The following is a 27,729-nucleotide window of genomic DNA, read 5'->3' as shown; positions in this document are numbered from 1 at the left end:
AATCAGAATTCATCCTCGAAGACCGTTGCTCCAAACAACTCGGGATAGTGCTCCATCATCTCCTCCTCGGGTTCCCAAGTTCATTCGGATCACTTTCGGTGATGGCATTGCACCTATACCAAGCCCACCACCTTGTTGCACAAGGTCTTCGTCTTCCTGTCAATGATTGCAATCGGCATCTCTACATAATTCAGATGCTCATCAACTTGAATATCGTCCAAGGGCACTACTGCGGAATCATCACCCAAACACTTCCGCAACTGAGAGATATGAAAAGTCTTGTGGATCTGTCTAAGCTCAGCAGGTAACTCCAGTCGCTATGTAACTTTGCCCACCCGGGCGATAACCTTGAAAAGACCAATGAACCTGGGGCCCAACTTGCCCCGTTTCTTGAACTAAATAACACCCTTCCAAGGTGACACCTTAAGAAGCACAAAATCTCCAACCTAGAACTCGATGTCCAAATGTCGCCATTCAACATAACTCTTCTGGCGGCTCTGTGCAGCCTGCAACCAATCGTGCACCTTCTGTATTAACTCGGTAGTCTTGAGTACTACCTTAGTACTCCCTATAACTCGATGCTCAGCCTCGCCCTAGCAAACCGAGGTCCGAAACTTCCTCCCATACAACATCTCAAATGGGGGGGCGATCAATACTGACATGATAACTTTTGTTGTAAGAGAACTCGTCCAATGGAAGATAAGTATCCCATCTCCTGCCAAAATCTAGCATACATGCCTTGAGCATATCCTCTAACATCTGAAAAGTTTGCTCGCTATGTCTGTCGGTCTGGGGTGGTATGTTGTGCTGACATGCAACTGAGTACCCAACTCATCATGAAACTTTTCTCCAAAACATGGAGGTGAAACGAACATCACCATCGTAAATCAATGAAACTGGAACTCCATGACAAGTGACTACCTCCCTGATCTAGACTTCAGTCAACTTCTCAATGGAAATACTCTCCGAAATAGGGATAAAGTGAGAAATCTTGGTCAATCTATCGACAGTGACCCATATAGAATGAACCCCACGTGTCGTCCTTGGCAACTTTGTGATAAAGTCCATAGTGACCTCCTCCCATTTCAATATGGGAATGTATAACGTCGTGATTTTTACTCCATTTTTTTTTCTTTTTTTGAACCATTGTCAAAACCACACGTTACCATTTTCATAAACAAACATTCAACCGTTTAATTATTGCAAAAAGGGGTTCAAAAGAAAATAAAAACAAATGTGCTCAAGTGGCATCTTCATTAAAAACTAACTAACCAAAAGGAACCCAACCTCGCCAAGCCACGCTCCTAAGCTACCTGTACCAATCAGAAGGCATTCAACAAGGAAACAAGTGTTAACAACCGCCTCGTGAGCCGACAAGTTGTACACAACCAAAAAGAAAACACACAATCCCCCAATGGGTCATCCATACAAATCTTGATGATAGAATTGTTGGGATATATTTAGTGGTTTATGTTTTGTTTTGAATGTATTATATGGTTCTTAGTTTTGGACCGAAATCACCTAGTGATTTCGGCGGGCTTATTATGTATGGGCTTTAGGTTATCAGTTTAGTATATATATGGTTTGTGTATAGTCTTTTAAGGCAAATGTATTTTTGGTGAATACTAGGGATTCACGGCTGAAGAGTGATTGAATGTACTTGACAATTATTCAATAGAATTGTGTGCATTCATATTATTGAAACGTGTTCTTGATATATTGAATTGATTGTTTCGCATAATTGTTTGATTAAGATTCTGCATTAAATCAAACAATTGCATTGATACTTTGATAGATCCAAGTTCAGGGACTTACAAGTGGTATCAGAGCCTTAAAACCGACTTAAGGCTGTTTTGGTATCAATTGCTTTTGAAACATTAATTCGTTTGTGGTGTTTTTGGGTTGTGTTGGGAAAAAGGAATTTGCTGTTCTTCATGTTCATCATTTTCTTAGTGTTCTTCACTAATTTTGGAGGATATTGCGTTGGAAATCATTTTTTTTGGCAATTTACCAAATTTGAGATTCATTGGATAAGGAAATTCGATCAAAACCTCAATTTCGACTAGGTCTCAGCGTTTTCGGCGGCTGGTAAACGTTCTCGGTAAAAAGGAAGAGTTTTCGACCAAGACATATAGTTCTCGGCCAACTGTTTTCGGTCAAACAGTTGACTTTCAGGGATTTCGGTCAAACTGGTTGACTTTCAAGGTTTTCGGTCAAAGGGCATTTATCCTGGTTTTCGGTCAAAATCAAATTGCACAATCAGATTTTTTTGTTGGTAAATAATGAGTTCTTACAACAGTACCAAGGAGGTTAGTGAAGCCTCATGCTCTCAGTCTTGTGAAGGTAAAATAAATAAATACCGTGAACAAAATGAATTATTAGTTATAGAGGTTTTTGACCTTAAAAATGAAATATATGAAACTAAGAAAGTAAATAAACCGCTTAAAGAAAAACTAGAAGCACAAACTAAAGATTTAAGCAGGATTAAAGAAGAATACAACACCAAATGTGTTCACTATCGTTTTTCCAAAGAGAAAATTGTAAACTTAACTGCCAAACTTGATGCATTAAAGGCTAAATTTAAGGATGCTGACTTTAATTTTAAGAAATTCGATGTGTCAAGTGAGATAGTTGAGTCAATGACAAAAAAACAATTAAAGTGGAAAGACAAACAGGGTGAGGGTCTAGGGTATCACAGTGTACCACCTCCCTTCAATGATAACTATACTCCAACTTTTGAAACCACAGAGACAGAAAAATTTGTTCAACATGGTCAGCCTATTGTCACTGTTTCAGTTAAGACTGAACAAATCCAGTAAAACTGAGACTATTTAGGTGAACAATACTAATGCTTCTACTTCATGTGCAGATAAAGTAACAGTGCAAGACGGGTGCGATAAAAACAAAGATAATGTTAGTTTTAATGAAAACTCTTCAAAAACTAACTCTTTATCTTCTGTTGCTTCAAAGGCTTGTGATAACACTGCTAACAATCTTAGGCCACATAAAGTTGTGAAACAATGTGCTTGTACTTGTAGAAATTCAGTTGGATGGGGACCAAGTTCTGAGCATATTCCTCTTAAAAGACAAACCTGTTTTAACTGTGGAATTCCTGGTCACATTGCCAGAAATTGTCCAAATCGTGCATATATCCCATACTATGCCCAAGGTAAGAGGAACGTATCACGAGGAAGATCTTTCAAGAGAAACTCATCGATATCACATGATGGTGACTGGAATACTGCCAAGACCAAAAATCAGATTCTCAAGAACAAAAAGGTCATGTCTGACAAGAGATCTGATTTGAGAAATAGTTCAGTCAAACCAAGATCGGTAAGGTCAAAGTCATCTCGGCGATCGGTCTTAAGATCCAAAACTAGTGCTGAAACATCCATCCATTTAAACAAGAAAATGGTTAAACCTGACTACAGATGGGTACCAAAAGTTTCCATTCCCAAATCACCTAAAAATTCTTACATCTCTTCATTTTCTGTGTTTGATAAACATGATATGACTTGGGAACACGTGTCATGCGTAGATAGCAAAGGTCAACCCAGTTTCAAAATGGATTGGGTTCCCAAAACCAATTAATCTTGCACTCTGTGCCGAAGCAGCTATGGAGGAATATCATCAGACTTCGGTATGTTGATAGTGGCTGTTCCAGGCACATGACAGGGGACATCTCTCTTCTGCATGGCATTCAGAATTTTAATGGAGAGCATGTGTCCTTTGCGGGAAAAGGAAAAGGAAAGATCACAAATGGGTATTTCTTCAATTGCTGAATTACGGTTTGAATTTTCTAACTCATCTCTTCTATGTGATAATAATGCTGATTTTCGATTGTCCAAAAACCTAATTTTTCCTAAAATCAAGCTCGTGCTTGTGGGATTTCTTAAGATGATACGTTTCAAAGACTGAAATTTCTTTTCATTTTTATTTAGTATTGTCTTATTTTCTTCCATTTTGTTTTACTTTTAGAAAAAGAATTTTGTGACAATCTTTTGGGAAGTGATATGAGTTAGTGATAAAGTGCAAACGAAATACGTGTAAAGTACTAAAGCTGAATTGTCTAAACTCTATGTTCAATGTGTTGGTAGGCATAAAGGACTAAGACTAATGGACTATACAATGTGGACTTATTTGAACTTAGAAAACTTCATTTGGACTGACAATATGAAGCTTGGATAGATTTAACAGTAAAATAGACAAGGAGGCCTATGACTTAAATTGAAGCTAACTATCGTCTGGATCTGTGGCTCAACACTTCATTGGCATATGGACTTGTGTCCTTAATTATTGTATTAATAGGGGATGACTAAGGGGTTCTGATAAATTGGGTCTGTTTAAAATCGTTATTCTTTCTTTCTTAGTCAGCCATATGTTGCCCCCTCTGCGTGATCGGAAGATTCGACCTGGGACACAACATATGCACTTAGATGATGTTCACTGCTTTTAAGTCAGTATAATGTCTCCTACAAATATACTACTCTTTAAGTTAGTCATATGTCGTCCCCTCTGCGTGATCGGTAGATCCGACCTGGGACACAACATATGCATTCCACAATGATTATCTACTCACCTAAAGTAAAGGATTCCGAAGAAATTTCCTTGATTACTGGGGTATGCCATGAAGTGCGGAACATGTTCTAGTGTACTAACATTAACTACACCCATAACTAAAGGTTGACTGGTATATTTTATTGGCTAAATTTAAGTGGACAACAATATCCCTGATCGTCGTCAGACAAAATGGTCTATCTAGGAATATAGTAGCTATATATCGTCACTCATAATCTATCCTGAAAAATGTCCTTTGTGTTTAAGTGGATCACAATATCAATGATTGACCAGAGCTTTTCATGAACGTGCGTGTTGATAAACCTCATTAATTTGCTTCATAACGTTTGATCCCAAAAGTTTTTGTTCTATTATAATTTGTTTATTACATTTTTTTGTCGTCTTTAAATTTGTACATATTTTCATTGTTATGCACAAATTTAGGGGGAGATATAATAAAAATAATAATAATAATAATAAAATAAAAATATAAAAAAATAAAATAAAAAATAAAAAATAATTAAAAATTGTGTTTAATTTAATTTTAATTTTTGTATTTGGTTTTTGGAACGTAAAATCAAAGAAATTTTTTTTATTAAAATTGGGTTATTTTTCATGGGCCGAAATCGGTTAAGTGGGCCGCCTGGGATTTTTAGGTCATATATATACTTCGTTTTCGGCTGGTTAGGGTTTTTCACCAAAAAACCCCAAACAACCATCATCATCGTCGTCGTTTTTCTCTCTAACTTCTTCGAGTTATTCTACAAAAACCTACTCATTCGTTGTTTTGTTGCAAAATTGTTCGGTGAATCAGGTAATTTTTGGGTTTTCGATCGTGACAATGGCATTGCTGTTTTTGGTGTACTTGGTGTCATAGATTTGTAGGTTTCGAGTGGATTTTTCAAGGTTTTTCGAAGAACTGAGTTGGAACAGGTTCCGATGAGATTTTGGGTTTTCGGTTCAACCCGGATTCAACCGAAATCAGATGAAGATCTGAATGAAATCTAGGTTCTCAGCCGAAATCAACCAGCGTTAATCGAAATCATCTGGTCAACGAGTGTTTTGACCGAAATTGATCAATTTTGAACGAAATCAATCAATTTTGACCGAAATCGATTGAAATCTTGACCTTAACCGAAAACGACTGAAATTTTGTCTTTGACCGAAATCGACTAAAACTTTGACTTTAACCGAAATTAGATTTCAAACTCAATTTAATTAATTTTTAAATTAATTATCACTTGGCTAGTTTGGTGCAGATAAATGGCAGAGCAACTAAAATTCGTGGACTCTCACAACATTGTTGGATATCTCATGGATCCACCTGCTGCTCATCAAGAATTCAAATCCATGATGGTGAGTTTGAACAACTGCAAGATATCTCAGGCCCTTCATGCCAATCCAGTCATTCATAAAGACTTGATCACTGATTTCTGGAGAAATGCCTAGATCAACAAGCTAGGAGCAGATGGTGCTGGTACTGTGGAATCTTTAGTGAAAGGAACACAAGTGATAATCTCTGAACAAGTTATCCGAGAGGTACTTGAATTTGGTGATGCATTCGCATTCCCAATTGAGTACTCTGCTGATCGGGTCAAGGAAGTTCTGGAGAAAATGTGTTATGAAGGAACCTATCCTCCCAACATCAAGAAGCTACTGCCACCCTACTGGAGATTCCTGGCACACTCCTTTGTGATTTGCATTTCTGGAAGAAAGGGAGGTTCTGATGAAATTAGTCAGACTGTGACCTCAACCATTGTTGCTCTGGCTATGGACTGGGATTACAACTTCTCAAAGTTCGTTTTTGAAGAGATGAATAACAACCTTCTGGGAAATAAAAAGGACTTATTCTTGATGTACCCCAGGTTCCTTCAAATGATCTTTAATGAAAAATATCCCTAAATCGAAAGGTCATATGATACTTTGGATATGAAAGCCTTGGGTCCCAACACCTTTGGACTCATGAAGCAATCAAGGAAGGCTGCCAAAGTTGCTTATCAAGGATTAAAGGAGTTAGCTAAATTGGAAAGTTTGCTGAAGTTGAAGACACTCCTGCTGTCAGTTCCATAAATGGTGAGGTTGCCGAGGAACACGTGGCGCCCAAACCAAAGTTTCAATTCGCCTTTGAAGAGATTGAAGTATCTGATGATGAAGAAGATCAAAAGGATCAAGAAAATGAATTGTTAGAAAATGAGTTTGAGAATTTTATTCAGTAAGGTATTTTAATCCCATAAGAGGATGTAGCTGTCACACCTCCGATCGTAGCTGAAAGGGAAAGTGACACAATGGTGCAATCTTCCTCACCGACCCCTGAACAGATGGATGCTCTTATAGCAGAACTTCAGCGAACTGCAAGGAAGCCTCCCCAAACAGTTCCTGTTGATACTGAACCTCCATCTGGAAGTGATCCAGAAGACTCAGCCAACGCTTTACTCCGAAAGAAGCGAAAGAGAAAAGATCCAAGGCCGGGAGTGCTTATCACAGACTCCGTTCAAAATAAATCTACACCTATTGAGCATGATTCTATGGCTCAAAGCATACAAAGCCCATTCACTGAGTCCTCTCCAGTGATTCAAGAATTGTCAAGCCCGTTCACTGAATCCATTCCTATGGATCAAGATTTTGACATCCCAATTATTGAAGAAGAAGTCATACCTTCGAAAGGAGCTCAAGCTTCAAGAAGCTCATTTGAAACACCTGAGTCGGACATCTCCAAAGGCAAAAGAAAATTGCCTGAATCTGAATTGGTTGATATGGTTTTGCTTCAGAACAGAGTCTTTGATCTGGAACAAAGCTCTGCCGAAAAAGATTTGATTATTGGAAAGCATGACATTAGAATCAGTGAGCTTGAGAAAGAGAACTCCGACAAAGCTTTAAAGATCTCAGAACTTCAAGAAAATCTTGGTGGTCTAACTGCTCTATTCTTTAACCTGAAACAACGCCTACTTCAAAAGTTTGGTGATGAATTTCAACCTTTGAGTGCTGAAGGAGAAAAGATCATTGTTTCTAGTTCAGGTCCAACTAATCCAGCTTCTCAATCTTCAAATGAAAGAGATACAAGACCTGCTCCAGATGCTAATCTTGATACATTCTTGTCTTCTGGTCCTGCTACTGCTCAAGAAAGAAGAGAGAAGCAAATAAGGGTTGAGCAGCTGAAAGGGAAAATGCTCGTGATAAAGCATTCAGATCAAAATGCTCTAGGTGATCACCCTGAAATGTTTTTCAGGGAAACTGGAAAGAAGTTTACGGATAAATATGGGGATCGTTCTAGCATCACCATGTGGGGATATGATGCTGATAAGAAGATGTGGATCGTGAACGGAAAAGTGGAAGAATTGAATATTATGAGAAGAAAGTTGACTTCTTGTCCTTGACAAAAGTTGATATTTCTAAACTCATCCACGCACCTTTCCACAATCGAACCAATGACACCATGGCCTGGTTCTTTAAGAATTTTCTTGAGAGTAAAGCGAAAAATAACTTTGAAGACTTATGTGACGTCCCCATTTTTACGGCCAGAAAAGACTGATTTAGTTTATGTTTTTTAATAAAAATCAAAGTAACTTCTTAAGAAAAGTGTTGCGGAATTTTGTTCCCAGAAAAACATGATAAAAATAATATCAAAGCATTTCCGAAGAAATGCATTTTATTCTTTTTAAAACCTTGGGATGTCAATGTCAATACAGAAACATAAGCATAAACAGAACTTACATTCATTTACACTAGTGATCTACATCTCTTTAATCCCTCAGTGAAGTGTAGCTTTATATCGACACCTGTGATACAAATAAACTGAGTGGGTCAGGTTGGGAAACCTGGTGAGTACATAGGGTTTTCAACCCACAATAATAAAGTTATTATGTTTTATCATCAAACAATTAACCCAATTACTCATCCCCATTATCTTCTTTAATTCCTTGGGATCTACCCTAAGAATCACCTATCACTCATTCCTAAGGGTTTTCCTAAGGAATAGGCACGAAGTCCATCGTCGCCAATGTTTATACAACAGACACTAAATCCATAGCTGCCAGGGTTCATCCAATGGGTGCTAAGTCCATAGCTCTCATTTATCGACACTATTATTTGCCGGAGTCCACGTGCATTACATGTCAATGGGTTTTTAGAGTACACCGGGTGAACATATCGTTCACAACACCTATAGGTAGCGAGCCTGCTAGTGTTCCACAGACTGTCTAGAATAGTCAATGGTTGTCATCCGTACTCTGCTAGATGACGGGGCCATCGTTTGGGTAAAGGTTTCTCTCATTTTTCACCTCTCACCCTCATCTCATAATCTATATCACATTTTATCTCATCCTCTAACTCATCTTTCATCACACACCAACTATTTCATCTACCAATGTTTTACCCAACATATTTGTAGATATAAATACATATACAGTTCAGATCTGAAGAAATAGTTTAGATCTGTAACGAAAATACATATACGGTTCAGATCTGAAGAAAAAGGTCTAGATCTGAAAAACAAAGTTTGAATTTTTCATCCAGCCTAACTTTCAAAGCATAAAATATATATACAGTCTAGATCTGAAGAAAAAGTTCAGATCTGAGATAAGAAAGTGTAGATCTGAAGGAAAAAGTTTCAGATCTGAAAGAAAGAAGTATAGATCTCTCATCCAGCAAACATCTCAGGTAAACAGATAACATATATATATATATATATATATATATATATATATACACACACACATAGCATGTAATTTATATAAAATACTTCATATCTATGTGTAAGATGAAAGTGACTATACACTCACCTGATAAGAAGTGATTCGGAAAACACTTCGCTTCTTAAAATAATCTTCTTTGATGAAACCGGGAAGTTTGCTTGAAAACCGGGCTCTGCACGGGCATAGTTTCAAACCGAAAAACTCTTTTTCTCGGAGACTCCGGGCTCTCCGAGGCTTCCTTCGGGGGCTAGGGGTTTTCCTAGGCTTTAGGAGGGTTGGGGAGTGTTTAGAGAGAGAGAGAGAGTAGCGATAGAAAGAGGGGTTGAAAGGAGTGAAGAATGAGGCTGCCCTCGGCCTCCTTTTATAGGCGCTGCCTTGGAAGTACGTTGGGCGTACCGAAGCTGTACGCGGGGCGTACTGCTCGGATCGTACAACACGTGTCGAGAACTCGGTGGGGCGACGTAGCTTGTTGTGGACCGAGAAAAAATTCAATACGCGGGGCGTACCTACTTCGTATGCGGGGCGTACTTCGGTACGCAGGGCGTCCAAAGGTACGCTGGGCGTACCCCTCGCACCCAGCTTCGAGATTTCCCACTCCGACTTCTAAAATTCATAACTTTCACATACGAGCTCCGTTTTTGATGTTCTTTATATCCACGCGTAGGCGGGACCGTACTCTACGACTTTTGTTTAGACTTTGTCGTCTAATTATTGACCGATTTTAAATTTTACGGTATGAGAAATTACACTGCTAAACGACCTTGTAGGATTCATAACTTCTACATACGGACTCCGTTTTCGACTGTCTTTTTAACATTGACCTACTATTAACGAGACCTTCGATTCTCGTTTAGGTTGTGTCGGCTAAAAGCTGCTCGATCTAATATTCGAACTTCGGGCGGTGCACTGCCGATCCGAAACATAGAAAAATCATAACTTCCTCATACAAAGTCAGATTTGGGCGTTCTTTTTATGCATGTTCTTGGTTTAACAAACTCTACAACTTTCGTGTAGATCACCAAGGCTAAAAAGGTCTCTATCGTAAATTCACTATTTACGTTACGCAGTGTCGTGTCGGTTCTGTCGCGAAACTTCGACAGGTCACAACTTCTTCGTTATAACTCGGATTTCGGCATTCTTTATATGTCCAGAATCCTTGTCACGACCACTACAACTTTCTTCGTAGATATCGGGTTTATCTAACATTTTATTTTTGACGCTTATTTTTATCATTTATTTATTATATTATTATAAACAAGTAATAAGCACACAAAAGCACGTAATTCACATAATATTCAAGTAATTCATCTTTATTACTTTAAAATGGGTTACAATGGTTGAGCTAGACTATTACATCATCGCATCAATGCTTAGCCTCGAAACACGGGCGTTACAAGTTAAAGACTGCTTCATCGTCTACTAAGAAGGCCAAGTGTGTCATTGATCCACACACCAACAAAACAATGGTGAATGTCATGTGGCCACCCACAAAGTAAGCTAAAAGGATTCCTCTTCCCAAACGCTTACCTGAAGGCACTTTGGATACTATACAATTCTGGGTTTATGATGAAGCTACTGCAACTGTGGTGATCAAGCTGAAGAAAAACCAGTTTCGTATTGTTGATCCCAAAGATTTGTTGAAGTTTGGTGAACGAGATATCCACACCTTATCAAACTTTCAAATAATTGTTGAGAATGAATTGTTTGAAGCTGCCGCAAAGCCTTCACTAGAATGGTAGCTACAATTATAGACAAGAAGTTGTGGGCAGGGGCTTTTGACCAAGCAGACGTGTATCTCGTGGAGAAACCTTGAAGAGAACAGAAAGCAATAAACCAAGGGGGAGATTGTTGGGCTATATCTAGTCGTTTATGCTTTGTTTTGAATGTATTATATGGTTCTTGGTTTTGGACAGAAATCACCTAGTGATTTCAGTGGGCTTAGTGTGTTTTCGGTGGGCGTATTATGTATGGGCTTTAGGTTATCGATTTAGTATATATATGGTTTGTGTATAGACTTTTAAGGCAAATTCGTTTTTGGTGAATAGTAGGGATTCACGGCTGATGAGTGATTGAATGTACTTGACAATTATTCAATAGATTTGTATACATTCATATTATTGAAACGTGTTCTTGATATATTGAATTGATTGTTTTGCATCATTGTTTAATTAAGATTCTGCATTAAATCAAACAATTGCATTGATACTTTGATAGATCCAAGTTCAGGGACTTACAAGAATAGTCAAAAAGCAAACAACATTATATCATAATTTATTTCAACCATTTATAGTTTCCGGCTTAACTCAACCGATTATTACATATAATTTAATTCACCGTTTATTATAACGTAATTTTTAATTCAACCGATTATCCACTTTGGGGTCCCTTAGTGACATCCTACCCAACAACTTAACCCCGTTCACTACTCATGTGCTCAGCCAGTTTAGTGCTCTAAGTAGCTCATGACTTCTACCCGAATTCACAAACCCCAAGACTTCCACTTTCGCTACTCCGACCTGCAAAGTACAAGTACTTCGCGGTGTCGTTCATGATCGGTACAAAAGGTGTCAATTCTACCGATACACCTCCCGATTCCCACGTGATGTTTGATCCGACCACACCATAAAGCCAACACCACTCCAGTTCTCGTACACCAAGGTGCACACGAACAACGTGTCACACGACCATCTAGAAAGTTCGTGCAACTAACAACTGATAAGGCTTAAGCTTTTTCAACCTATTAGTCTTGCAAGGTTCTACCCATATCATCATTATACCCCACAAAACAATCATGCACCAAAATAATCATGTTACTCTTACAGCTTAAACGAGCAATTAACATGTAATAAAGTTCATCAAGATGTCACATACTTTAGCATATAACTACCAATTCATGAAACATCATATCCGCATGCAATTTACAACTATTACATGACATGAATATCACCATATCAGCCGATACCAAGGAATAACCATACATAAGATGCAAACAACATATTTTCAACAATTATCACAAGCATTTATAAATGTAGCATGATTCCTGATTTGCATCAACAATCCACCCATGAGATGTGGTTTTCGGTTATGCACTAAAGTCAACAAAAATTGTCAACTCACCTTTTGTTTTGAAGTGAGTTCTCCTTTTTACTTCAAGCCTTGGACTTTATTGAAGTTTTCAAGGTTTCACCTAATAACCAAACATACCAAACAATCATCAAAATGGGGGCCAAGTTTCATTAACACTCTTAAATTCTTAATGGGTTATATATATATATATATATATATATATATATATATATATATATATATATATATTAAATTTCACAGCCTGACCACTGTTCAGTGTTTTGGGCATAAAACAGAATCTGTAACTCCAATTGAGTTGAATCTGGACTTTCAGAAAACTAGACTCGATTTCCTACATCTTATCCAGAGAGGGGCATCGGCCAATTCTGCTTAGATTAGCAGCTACAAGCCTCGCAAAATGGGGCAAAGTTGCTGTGCAGATTTCCAATAATTGCCAAAAATCACCATATGATTTATGACCTTGGACAAAGGATTAAAGCCACGCGATTTAACACACCATAAGCTTGAATGAAGGTATTAAGACATCAATTGAGTGGTTTATGAAAAGGCCAAAGACTTGACCAAAAGATGATTGAAAGTAGGATGCCCCTACACACCAAACTCCAAACACCAAAAATCTACATACACCAATAAAAACTTCTTTAATTCCAAATCAAGACACATGTTGAGATGGAACTTGGGTAAACTTTTAGACATGATTTGATAGACTTTCAAGGTTATTACTTCAGCCCTTACAATAAGGTTTTAGGGCAGAAAATACAAAGCAATACAATCAAGAATTGCAGAAACCAATCAAGCTAGTTGCTTGACCTCGTTTGATAGAAAGACAACAACATAATAAAATATTTAGGGGCTGTTTTAAGAGGCTTAATAAAGGTTCCAAAACATGGTATTTATGCAGAAAAATAACACATACGAAATCACTATGATTGGAGGTAAAAGAAACAAGGACTATGACACCAAAGTGAAGCAATTCACTTCACAATCCAACCAATACTCAAGCATTAATACCATCATATAAGAGTGTTTTAAGAAGGATTTTCATAGCAACAATTTATCAAAACACACCCAACATGGCTAGAAATTGATCAGACATACACACTAGAATTGAAAGTAGGAAAAAGAAGGTTAATTGAATCAAAGGGAAAGCAGTGCAACCTCATAACTCAATCGAATCACCAGAAATTTGGAGTTTAATCACATGAGGAAGAAGGAAATCAAGAAGCTTACCAGTTTATTCGAATTCACAGACTCGAGCACTCCATAAAACTCGTCCAACCCTCCCTCTATCGCCTTGCGTCGTTAATTCCCGCAACCCCCCTTGCTCAATCGTCTTTTTTCTCTTGTTCCTCCTTCACGTCGTTGCTACCTCCTACCTTGTTGTTGTCGGACGTCGAGCACCACACAAGACAACGATCACATGTGGGCTTCAACCTGTACGCTGCCTTGCCCCTTCCTTCATTATCTTTTTTTATTTGCTTTGCCTTTGATGTGCGACACAACCCCAAAGACTTTGGGCCGATTTCTTTTGAACGTGGGAGCCAAGGAAAACAAACGCAAGGAAAGCCTAATCGATCAAACTCCATAAGACTGTTACATTTGATTTTTACAACTAAACCCCTCACATACCCAACTTTGTATTCCATTCCCCCTAACTCCAGATTCTTGGCAAATTAAATTTGTTTTATTGAGAACTTAGCCCCTCCATACCAATTACACCTTTTATGAGTAGAAATTACCCAAAATTAATTTAATTAACTTACATTCCTCTTAAATATAGATATTAAATAACACCAATTTTTATTAAATTTATTTCATTCTACACTCTTAGAATCGAACTAACTTTACTTTGCTTAATAATCTTGTAACGGAACACTAACATCGTTAAAGAAAGAATTTTTTGGGTCGTTACAGAATGGGTAACGAATACATCTTGCCGTGGGGTCTCTGATGTTCGGCCTTGACTTTCCGGCAAGTCAGGCGCCGCTCAACATACCATGTTATCCTCTTCTTCATGTAGGGCCACCAGTAGCTTAGTCTCAAATCTATATACATCTTCGGGTCCCGGATGAATCGAAAACTTAGACTTGTGTGCTTCCTCTATCAATGTCTTCCTAACCCTTCCAACAACCAAAACCCATACCTTGTCGCACTAAGTCAATAACAGAATTTGATCCCTGATCTTCTCTTCCTTCCAATTCTCTTTCTCCAAACCCTCAACCTGTGCCTCCTTGGTCAAGTCTAAAAGTGGTGAGACGATAACCAACCTCAAGCATAGATCTTTGATGGGTGTACTTGATGCCTTGTGACTCAAGGAATCGCCTACAACATTGGCCTTCCCAGGATGATACAAAATCTCACAGTCATAATCTTTCACCATGTCTAACCATATATGCCGTCTCATATTCAGGTTCAACTGATCCATCAAATATCTCAAGCTCTTGTGATATGTGTAAATGGTACACCAGACCCCATATAGATAATGTCGCCAAATTTTTAGGGTGAAAAACGCCATCCCCCAGCTCCAGATCATGAGTAGGGTAATTCGCCTCATGAGGCTTTCGCTGCCTCGAGGCATAAGTAATCACGTGACCCCTCTATGTAAGTATTGCACCCATACCTAAAATTATTGCATCGAAATAAACCACAAAGTCATCCATACCCTCGGGAAGGGTTAAAATTGGAGCCTTACATAATCTCTTCCTCAAGGTCTCAAATGATGTTTGTTGCTCAGCCCCCTACCAGAAAATAAGATTATTCTTCGTCAATCTGGACAAAGGGATAACAATATTGGAGAAATCCTGAATGAACCTCCAGTAATAACTTGCTAACCTAAGGAAACTCTGTATCTCAGATGGTGACATCGGAACCTCCCACTGCATCATTACCTCGATCTTGGCTGGATCGACCAATATGCCTTTCTAGTTGACATTGTGCCCTAAGAACTGCACCTCGCGCAACCAATACTCATATTTGGAGAACTTGGCATAAAGCCTCTCCCTCATTAAAGTCTCCAAAACCTCCCGCATGTGCTCCTCATGTTGTTCCTTGGTCTTAGAATAGACCAAGATATCATCAATAAACACTATCATAGACCGGTCCAACATCGGCCTGTACACCTGGTTCATGATATCCATGAACGCTGCTGGTGCATTGGTGAGATCGAATGGCATCACCACAAACTCATAATGACCATAATGAGTCGTGAATGTCGTCTTCTGTATATCCTCATCCCTGACCCTCATCTGATGATAACCCGATCTCAAATCAATCTTGGAGAACCAAGATGCACCCTGAATTTGGTCAAATAAATCATCAATCCTTGGAAGTGGGTAACGATTCCTAACTGTGAACTTGTTCAGTTCCCGGTAGTCAATACACATCTTGTGCGAACCATCCTTCTTTTTTCACAAACACGATCGGTGTTCCCCACGATGAACTGCTCAGCCTGATGAATCCCTTATCTAAAAGGTGCTACCATCCACTTGTCGAATCACATAAGGTCACGCCTTAGTCTACACTCTAGAACTAGCAATTTGACCAAAAGCCAACAGGGTCAAAAAGTCAACGGTCAACTCTGGCTTCAGCAGGCTTCCACGTCATGATCAATCCATGGTTACATCGTAGATAACAACTCAGGCTCGATAAAAATCTCGGTCACGATTCAACCCAGTCACAATCTAAGCTACCATCATGTCGTAATGGTCAGGCCACCACGTCGTGCCTGAATCTGTCCAAAACAGTCGGGAAAGCCGCAGTCGCCACGTCGTGAAAACTGGGCTTTCTTAGCTTAATGGATTAGCTCTCAATCCATTAATCCATCCACCCATTCCTTCCAGAAGGCTTTCTAATGTCCAATACAATCTAAAGATCGATGCGTTCAGCCATGCATGTCCAATGCAAGTCTAGAGCTCAAGCTAGGTTAAAAACATAGAAATAACACCAAAAATCTCATGCATGGGTGATATGTGCATATTTAGTTATATATTTCATGCATTATCTTAATACTTTTTGCTACATTTATGCTCAATATAGGACAAAAGGTACTTAATTCATTTAAAATCTGTTTTGTAGCAGCAAAGGCATGCTCGGGATTAAAAGGAAACTAATTGCAGAGCTGGAAGCGGGAAAATTGGATCGAGTCAACTGAAGTCAAAGAAGTCTTGAAACCGGAGTACCACGTCGCAGTGAATGGAAAGTTCCCGATGAATTTGTGACTTGGCGGAAACACGATTTTAATGAAGACCACGACGTAGTGCATGTTCACCACGGTGTAGTAAGCTAAATTCGGGTTTTATAAATAAATCGATTCCTCTCTCAACCCTAACTTATGCTGGAAGATATTGTCGACTTTTGAAGACCAGAGATATCCTTTGGAGTAGGGATGAAAGTGGGTCCAAACCGGGAACCAATTAACGAGATTTTGTAGAACCGGAAACCGGACCGGTATATAGGAACCGGTTCCGGTTCGGTTCCGGGTACGGTACTGGATAAAGTGGGTCTAGAACCGGAAAACCCGGAAACATCAAAGTGGGTCGGTTGGAACCGGATAAAGTGGGTTTAGAACCGGAAAAACCGGAATTTTTTGTTAATTACTTACTACTTAGTGTGTTGAACTTTGAAAACTTTCATATTGATATCCCGACTTAAGGGGACTGTAACTCATTGAATATGAAACCAAAATTGAAAAAATTATAGTCTAAAATCATGTATAAACTCTAAAATACACTTTAGAAAAACCGCATGTCAATCTGACTTTAAATGAATGAGATATGCATGTCTTAACATTTTCACAGAATAGAAAGCACAAAAACAAATAGCTGAAAAGTAGAAAATTTTCAGTTTTGATATCCCGACTTCGGAGGACTATATATCATTGAATATTAAACCAAAAATGACAAAATTATAGTCTAAACTCATGTAAAAACTCTAAACTATAAGTTGTAAAAAAACACATGTCAATCCGACTTGAAACGAATTAGATATGCGTGTTTTAAAACTTTCACAGAATACAAAAAAACTGAAAAACTAAAAACTAAAAACTTTCAGCTTTGATATCTCGACTTTGGGGGACTTCAATTCAATGAATATAAAACTAAAAATGACAAATTTATAGTCTAAAATCATGTACAAACTCTAAACTATATGTTGAAAAAAACCGCATGTCAATCGGAGTTGAAACGAATGAGATATGCATCTTTTAAACGTTTCACAAAAAACCGGTTCTGGCCCTAAAAGTGGTTCTGGTTCCTAACATCGGTTCCGGTTTTTAGACCCGGTTTACCCGGAACCGATGGACCCAAACCCTGATTACCCGGAACCCAGATAAAGCGAATTTTTAAACCCAGAACCAGAACCGGTTCTATATATTCCGGTTCTAACGGTTCCGGTTCCGGTCCGTTTTTCCGGTTCTAAATCTCATCCTTACTCTGGAGGCTTTGGGGTGCAAATTTTGATTGAGAGCTTGATTTTGAAGAGATCTAAAGGCAACATTACTCTTAATAACTTAATTACTTTGTTTTGATCATATTTAGCAAAGTAAAATTTATTTTTATGTGTTTGTTTATAGTAGTTATGGGATAAAAACCCTAACTTTCATTTAGAGTATATGATCTTGCATACTATGTGTTGATTAAGTGGATTTGGATTCTTACTAGTGGCTTATTTATTATGCTTGCTTGTTAAAGAAGCTTTTTATGTTAATGACAACTTCTTTTCTGTTTATTGTTGAGTTTAATTTAGATTGTATGATCTATCTATCTTAATTCGCTTGAATCTTATTGTAACGTCCCAAAATTTAAGACTAAAAATTTCAATTTTTATAATAATATAAACCAACATCCAAAACATTTTCATAAAATCAGAGTATGTCAAAATCATCCAAATACATCGGAGTTGAATAAAATGCAGAGCGATATGGTGTGTGCGATGCTATCATCCCGAGCTCTCCCCCTTCGATCTGGAAGTACCTGAAACAAAAATGAAAACCGTAAGCACGAAGCTTAGCGAGTTCCCCAAAATACCGCATACCATACATATCTGCCAGCTCAAGGCTGTGCCAGGTCTATTTCACCCCCGGGCCTATTTCATCCCCTAGTCTATTTCAACTCATGTGTCGGCCCAAGCCGTACCGGGTCTATTTCATCCCCTAGTCTATTTCGATTGCGCCTCTCAGCCACACCATTAAGTTGTGGTGTCCTAGGAGGCATCAATTGTGAAAATATTTCAACATTCCTTAAGATAGTCTAGGAAATCGATACTAAGAAACTCACCACCTCGATCGGATCGGACCATTTTTATCTTCCTGCCCAACTGATTCTCCACTTCTTGTTTAAACTCTTTGAACTTTTCAAAAGTTTCTGACTTATGCTTGATTAAGTAGACATAGCCATATCTGCTGTAATCATCAGTAAAAGTCACATAGAAGCGGTTAGCATCCCTTGTGGCGGTTCTGAAGGGTCCACACACATTGGTGTGTATGGGATCCAACAAACCTTCACCCCTTTCACAAGTACCAGTGAAGGGTGACTTGGTCATCTTTCCAAGCAAACAAGATCTGCAAGTGTCATCCGACCTTAAGTTGAATGACTCCAAGACTCCAGCCTTTTGGAGTTGGCCTATGTGCTTCTTGTTGACATGTCCAAGACGACAATGCCACAAGGATGTCTTATCCAAACTATTAGAAGAATCAATGTGCAACACATTATTTCCTAAGTTGTCTACAACCATCACAGTTTCATATACACCATTACAAGGCAATGCTTTAAAATAAAATACACCATTATAAAAAGCATTAATAGAACCATTTTCATTATCAAATGAAAATCTAAAATCTTGTTTGTACAAACCATGAAAGGAAATAATATTTCTCGCCATATCAGACGAGTAGCAACAATTATTCAAATCTATTTCTAACCCACTACTAAGCAATAAAGAATAAACTCCAATCTTGGTGACATGCGACATTTTCCTATTCCCCATGATCAAGTTCATCTTCCCGTGCTCCACATTCCTACTTCTTTTTAGTCCCTGCAAATCAAAACAAATGTGTAAACCACAACCTGTATCAAGGACCCAAGAACATGAATGTGATGAGTTATTAGATAGAATAGTATAAATACCTGCATGGGTGGGCTTAACCTTCCCGTCCTTTACATCCTACAAGTATTTGGGGCTGCTTCGCTTCCAGTGCCCTTTATCATGACAATAGAAACACTCTGCTTCTTTCGGATTGGTAGAGGGATTAGCAGAACCAGATTTGGTCCCACTAGAAGAGGATCTATCATGAGACTTTCCCTTTCGGTTCTTAGAAGGAGCATTCCTCTTCTTCCCTTTCCCATGTCCAATTTCCAGGACTGGGGCAGCAGTAGTAGGACTAGAAGTAGATACAACAAATTTACCTTTGAGACTACTTTTAGCAGTCCTCAAAAGGCCTTGAAGATTGCTAAGAGTAACCTCCTACTTGTTCATATGATAGGTCATACGGAACTGATCATAACAGGGAGGTAAAGAGTGTAGAATGATTGATATCTATGGCCAACTCTTCATCGAAATTAACATTCAATTTCAGCAAGTAGTCCACAAACCTTTGCATTTTCTACAAATGGGCCGTGATGGACTCTCCATCCTTCATCTTTGTTGTTATCATGGAGGCAATAGTTTCATACCTTTCCTAACAAGCACTTTGATGGTATCTTTCCATCAAGTCTTGGTGCATCTCGAAAGGGTAGTAGTCCTCATAGGACTTTTGGAGTTCATCTGACATAGTGGCCAACATGATACAAGACACCTTTGTGGCGTCCTTCTCATGAGTCCTATATTCAACGATCTCCTCAGGAGTAGCAGTGGACTCATCAATTTCCTTGAGCTCTTTGTCGAGAACATATTCATTGTCCTCGTAGCGAGTGACTATCCTAATGTTCCGAATCCAGTCATTGAAGTTCGAACCATCAAAGATGACTCCCCACACAAGTTCATGAGAGAGAAAGAGCCAGAAGCGGTGTTGGAAGACATCTGAAAAGAAAGAAAGACAAAGTTTAGATTAGATAATAATCCTTAATATAACACCCAAATGAAATATTAAGGCTAGGACCCAACACAATATTTTACAATTCGGAAGAGGGATGTCGTAATCCAATTGCAAAATATTTGAAGGTAGGTAAATGACGATTTACCAATTTCCACCATAAAAAACGAAATTGATTATTAGGTTTTAATTGGATTGAAATTCCTAGATTCCTTTGAGATTTATTGAACTTTTCAATGGCATGTTTAAATCTTGATTATGCCCTTCAAGTTTGTGACTAGGATACCGAGGATCACAAACAAGGTGTGAATAACCATGCAAATGTGCTTGGTACAATCGATGTCATTTATCACCTAACCAATGTGCCGGTTAACCACACACGCTCCATTGATCTATGACAAACATCAAGCTACCCTTTGCCACCCTTACTAGTTCAAGTTAGTGTGCCGGTTAACCACACACGCTCCACTAACGACTTTAGCAAGGTGCAAAGTGCAATTTCATGCAATAGCATCATTTTCACATTTTCCTAAAGTAACTAAGATTGGGAATTTAATAAAACATTTAGTTACTTTATAATTATCATTATACTTTTAACGAGAATTAATGTCCTATCATACCCGTTCGGCTAACGACCCTCCACCAGTCAAGTAGGGATGTCAACGGGGGAAAACAGGACGGGGAGTGCATCCCCCGCCCCCGCCCCTGAAATTTTCCCGTTCCCCGGCCCCCGCCCCCGAAATGTCCAGCCTTCCTGCCCCCGCCCCCGCCCCCGAATCCCCCTTATCACCCCCGCCCCCACCCCCGTTCCCCCGCCCCCGATTGATTTTGGGCTACCTTTTTTGGGCTAAAAGAAGTTGTTGTTTGGGCAAAAAGAAACTATTTTTTTGGTAACAAATAATTATTTATAACAAAATTTTACTTGTTAAAAGAAAGTTATGCATTTTAAAAACATAATACTATCAACTTTAAAACATAATACTAACAACTTAAAACCATGTTTTTTGTTGAATTTTGAAAGCTCAAAATCATGTTATTGTCTATTATATTTATATAATTAATACATGTAAGTATATGTATAGTTTATTACTAGGGTCCCCATGGGGTTTCGGGACGGGACTGCCCACCCTCGCCCTCGCCCCCGAAATTAAAACGGGGGTTAATCTTGCCCCCGCCCCCGATTTTTATTAATAAATACCCCCGAACGGGACGGGGGCCCCACCGGAACGGGGTCCCACGTGACTTTTTGACATCCCTACAGTCAAGGAAGCGGTGGGTGAGAGTGGACACCCATTAAACCACCATTTTATAGGCAGTAACCTTATACTTCCCTTATAGACCGGCTTCGTGAATGAGGCCTACTAACAGTAAGACTGAATTGTCTTATACATATATATAATTATTAAACTTATAATATTATAATAGTATAAGGGTTGAATTTTAAACTTTTAAAATTCTAGGGTTTGGAATTAAATGTTTCATTAGTGAGACTTTACAAATTCCAAAACTTGAGGGCAAGTTTTGAAACTCTTCAAAACTCTTCATTTCCATAACTTATGAGTTTAATGTCATTTTAATGGATGAGACTTTTCATGTTCCAGAACTTGAGGACAAGTTATGGAACTCATTAAAACCATTTAGATCAATTTTAACAAATAGAATTATCATATAATCTAGGATTGATCTAACCAAACTCATAAAGCAAGATAATATCAAATCAACAATTTACAAGTAATTTTGTTTATCATACACACCAACAATTATCTTAAAATTTTGGCAATTATATTTTGTTTGGATGAGTACAATCACTACCAAATCAAAAAAAACAGATTTTATGATACAAAACAGTTTGTGGTAGTGATCATAATCCAATATAGGCCAAAATACCCGAAAATCTGCCATCTGTCAGTGCAACTCGTCGAGCCAGGCTTTGGACTCGTCGAGTTCATCAATGGACTCGTCGAGTTCATCAATGGACTCGGCGAGTTCAGCCTGGAAGAAAGCCTTTTTCAGTTTGCTTCAACTTTGAACAATCAAATAAGCAACAATATAACAGAAAAATACCCTAGGCTCTGATACCACTGAAGGGTTTTGAGCACTATAACAACCTTAAGGTGCACATACAACCCTAATGCTTTGGATCTAAGTTTTCTCGTTATACATGCAAACAATTGTTTCCAAAGCATGAAGCCTAATCTAGCACACAACATGACATATGAATCATAAAACTAGTTATATAATTACCTCTTATTGTAGCTTGCTGTGTTTGGCCTTTAAGAACTTAGCACCCCAAGTGTGATGCCTCAAATCATTCACAAAAAACCACCAACAATTTGGAGAACTTGAGGGAGATTACTAGGCACTTAAAATCGGCTCTATGAACTCTAAGAACACAAGGGGTAACCGATTTTAGGCCATAGGGGTCATATATATAGTGTAGGAATCCAAAGGTCATGGGTAATAGGGATGAAAGTGGGTCCAAACCCGGACTGGATGTTCCCGGACCCGGAAAACCCGGAACCGGTTAACGGGATTTTGTAGAACTGAAAACCGGACCGGTATATAGGAACCGGTTCCGGTTCGGTTCCGGGTACGGTATCGGGTAAAGTGGGTCTAGAACCGGAAAACCCGGAAACATCAAAGTGGGTAGGTTGGAACCGGATAAAGTGGGTTTAGAACCGGAAAACCCGGAAAAACCGGATTTTTTTGGTAATTACTTATTATTTAGTGGGTCGAACTTTGAAAATTTTTATATTGATATCCCGATTTTGGGGGACTGTAACTCATTAAATATAGAACCAAAATTGACAAAATTCTAATCCAAAATCATGTCCAAACTCTAAACTGCACTCTGGAAAAAACCTCATGTCAATCCAACTTTAAACGATATGCATGTGTTAACATTTTCACAGAATACAAACTACAAAAACAAATAGCTGAAAAGTTGAAAATTTTCAGTTTTAATATCTCGACTTCGGGGGACTGTAAATCATTGAATATTAAACCAAAAATGACAAAATTATAGTTTAAACTCATGTACAAACTGTAAACTACAAGTTGGAAAAAACCACATGTCAATCCGACTTCAAACGAATTAGATATGAATGTTTTAAAACTTTCACAGAATACAAAAAAACTGAAAAACTAAAAACTTTCAGCTTTGATATCTCGACTTTGGGGGACTGTAAGTCAATGAATATTAAACTAAAAATGGCAAATTTATAGTCTAAAATCATGTACAAACTCTAAAATACACTTTGGAAAAAACCTCATGTCAATAGGAGTTGAAACGAATGAGATATGCATCTTTTAAACGTTTCACAAAAACCGGCTCCGACCCTAAAAGTGGTTCCGGTTTCGGTTTTTAGACCCGGTTTACCCGGAACCAATGGACACAAACCCGGATTACCCGGAACCCGGATAAAGCCAATTTTTAAACCTGGAACCGGAACCGGTTCTATATATTCTGGTTCTAACTGTTCCGGTTCCGGTCCGATTCCGGTTCCGGTCCGGTTTTCCGGTTCTAAATCTCATCCCTAATGGGTAAGTCCTAATCCATACACTTGGGCTTGAAATGGACTAACACATTATGGATTCTTACATAAGCTTAGCCCATAACTAATCCACCATTGATTATTACCCCAACATATATATATATATATATATATATATATGTATATATATATATCATTGATTTACATAATCAGCGCTTGTATATTTAATTAGTCTTTTTTGGTCTCTAAATTAATTCCAAATTAATTCTTGACCAATACTATTTAAATAATATGATTCCTCTATTAATATATTATACTTATAATATATTAATGAATCATAGATAACCTCTTTCTCAAATGTTCATCCTATCAGATTGTTTTGGTGAATGCAACCCAAAATGGACCATGCTCCTTTGGGTCAAGTACATACCAATTATAGTTATGGACTTAGACACCTTATCCAACACTATATCCATCATCTATGACAGAGATAGTAGATTCACCTCACGGTTCTGGCAGTCACTACAAAAATCCTTGGGAACCAAACTCGACATGAGTATAGCGTACCATCCCCAGACTGACGGGAAAAGCGAAAGAACCATATAGACGCTGGAGGACATGTTGAGAGCTTGTGTGATAGACTTTGGTAAAGCTTGGGATACCCATTTACCACTCATCGAATTCTCGTACAATAACAACTATCACACTAGCATCAAGGTCTCACCTTTTCGAAGCCCTCTACAGACGCAAGTGCAGATCACCTATGTGCTGGGCTGAAGTGGGTAACACACAACTAGCAAAGAGGCAAGTTCCTGACAACACTCTCATCGGACCCGAGATTATATGAGAAACTACAAAGAAGATTTCAAATCTGTGAACGGCTGAAAGCATCTAAGGACCGGAAAAAGAGTTACGCAGATAAACGACGCAAACCCTTGGAGTTCCAGGTTAATGACCGTGTTCTGTTAAAGGTCTCACCCTGGAAGGGAATGATGCTTTTTGGAAAACGTGGAAAACTGAATCCAAGGTATATCGGGCCATTTGAGATCCTTGCTAGAATCGGCCCGGTAGCTTACAAACTTCGACTACCCAAAGAACTTAGTAACGTACACCCCACCTTCCACGTGTCCAATCTAAAGAAATGTATGTCCGATGAAACTCTTGTTATCCCACTCGATGAAATCGAGGTAAGCGAGAGTCTCAACTTCATTGAAGAGACAGTGGAAATCATGGATAAGGAAATCAAGAGAACAAAGCAAAGTCGTATACCAATAGTAAAGGTCCGTTGGGACGCCAAACGAAGACCTGAATTCACTTGGGAACGAGAAGACCAGATGAAACAAAAGTACCCACATCTCTTCCCTAGCTCATGAGTAACCACTCTAGAACTAATTTCGGGACGAAATTCCTTCTAACAGGGGGTTGATGTGACAACTGGCAAAGTTGGAGTCAAGCAAAGTCTAAAAGATATATTATGTATAAGTGAAACCACATCTTAACCTTGTTGCAATGAATCATCTATAGCCAAAGAGACATCAATTGTATAAGTAAATATATATAAATTTAAAACCATGTTGAAATGGACTATTGTAAGTCAACACAAGTCAAATAATTAAGAGTTAAAAGCATGAATTATACCCCACTAGAAGGGATTTCGGTTTTAGGAATCTATAAACAAAGAAGTTTTCGGTTTTGAATGCCCACTAGGACCAAAATATATTCACATAGTACCGAAAACCCTTTTCTTGGATGATGCCATGACCGAAATCAACACTTTGATGGGTGTACAAGGGGATTTCGGTCATGCCTTGACCGAAATCACCCCCATTTTGGCCGAAATCTCCAAAAGGTGGCCAAGTGGTGCCACTTGATTTGTTGAATTAGCTTTCCAATGTGATAAGTGCACATTCAATGTAAACATCAACTCACTGTCACTTTATTTCACTCTTACCCCATATACAAACCACCATTAGGAACTCTTTTCACCATTCTTCATTCACAGTTAAACATTTCACTTATTCTCTCAAAGATCAAAACCTTTTATTTTCTCTCAAACTCAAGACCAAATATCCCCAGGAGACTGTTGCCTTCAAAGTTGTTATTAGAATTTTGGGTAAGTTCATCATTTATTTAGTATACTTACAAACACTCTCATATTAGTTCATTCTCATTTACACACATTAGTATGTGTTAAAACTCTTAGGATACGATCATTTCGAGTATTCATAGCTTGAAGATCATCACCGTCACCTCGTTATCAAATCGCAAATTCATATAAGGTGAGTTCATACCCCTACATTTTCAAGACTTTTTCTATGTTTTAGGGGGGATACAAGTAACACACAAGAAAATTTACGTTAAAACGTAAACATTTAAATACGTTATTTTACTGTTTTTATGAAAAGTGTTAAATATGTGAAATGACTTTACTATCAACCGCATATATTTTTACATACAACGTTTTTGATAATAACGTAAAGACTTGAAAAACGGTTACAAAATACACTACATTATTCTTATAAATATAAATATATAACTATATATATTTTGAGTACAAAAAGTTCATTTCATTAAACTATTTAAATATAGTTTACGAAACTTTACCACCTTTGTAACCCGTTGAGCAAAGGGTAAAATTATATAAAGTACATATATAATTGTTTTACGGCATTTTCGATATTATCCTGGAAAAAGGGGATAATTACATATACAAACGTTTTCATTAGAAAAACACGTACACTCGTTCAATAAATTTGTGAGACATTGTCTTCATCGTACCTAACTGAGGTATACACGAAAGTCCTGTTTTATAGTCGGAATCTCCCGTAAGAGAGCATGATACTCGTGTATAGATCTATATGGGAATGATGATCCCACACCCTAATTGTTAGCTATAGTCAGACCGGCAGGTTATGGGTGACAAATGTCATAAACATTTCGACGCCTGAAGAACGTTGTGGCAGGCAATTCATTTTTAGCACGGTTATGAAAACTCACCTGGGGAAACGACTATGCGTATATTTTACACGAAAACACATTTCTTCAAACGGTTTTATACATGAATAAAACTAAATATTACTATTTTAAGTACGGAAAACACTGGTACATTTCGGTCTTGGAACATTTAAGACTACAACCCATTTCTATGGAAAATATCGGATTTTCTGGAAATAAACACGATATCTTGTCACGGAAAGGCTTACTATTTTTCATACAAACTCTTATGAACTCATCAACTTAATTGTTGACATTTTTTTCAAACAACTTTTATTCTCAGGGAATCACTAAAACAGGTACCTATCAGCTTTTGAGGATGGGACGCTAAGGCGTCAAACAAATCTTTTGTCATCATATTGTAATTGACTTTTGAAACATGTAACACTTACAATGATGTAAAATTTTCAATTATATATATGATGGTTGTGTTTGCTTTCTTTACTATTACTCAATTGTTATGATACAATACATGAAAGTCATCCACCCCCGTACGTTTCCGCCATCCTGGTTTGGGGGTGTGACAGGTGAGACATACGATTTTGGAGGAGGCACATAAGTCCAACTTTTCTATCCATCCGGGGGCCACAAAGATGTACCGAGATTTGAGGTTGAGCTATTGGTGGCCCTGTATGAAGAGGGAGGTTTCTTGGTTTGTTGAGCGACGTTTGACTTATGGAAGGTCAAAGCCGAATATCACAGACCTCACGGCAAGGTGCAGTCGTTACCTATCCCTATGTGGAAATGGGAGGAGATCACTAGGGATTTCATCACCAAATTGCCCAGGACGGCGCAGGGTGTTGACTCTATCTGGGTCATAGTGGACAGGTTGACCAAGAGTGTGCACTTTATCCAGATTACCAAGAGTATATCCAAAGAG

The 27,729-nt window shown here is 38.2% G+C and overlaps 1 long non-coding RNA gene across 1 annotated transcript; it reads right to left on the bottom strand.

Annotated features, from left to right (window-relative positions):
* Positions 1-12,096: 12,096 nt before the first annotated feature.
* LOC145134448 (uncharacterized) lies at positions 12,097-13,868 on the bottom strand. The gene is made up of 2 exons (XR_013719154.1): positions 13,566-13,868; positions 12,097-12,435 (listed from the first exon to the last, which is right to left on the bottom strand). It is a non-coding gene; the product is annotated as an uncharacterized LOC145134448 (long non-coding RNA).
* Positions 13,869-27,729: the final 13,861 nt, after the last annotated feature.

Source organism: Lactuca virosa, chromosome 8, assembly GCF_052849685.1.
Source record: "Lactuca virosa cultivar CGN04683 chromosome 8, Lactuca_virosa_CGN04683_v6, whole genome shotgun sequence".
Lineage (NCBI taxonomy): Eukaryota > Viridiplantae > Streptophyta > Magnoliopsida > Asterales > Asteraceae > Lactuca > Lactuca virosa.
Note: the sequence above shows the minus strand (reverse complement) of the source record. Positions and strands in the feature narration are given on the sequence as shown.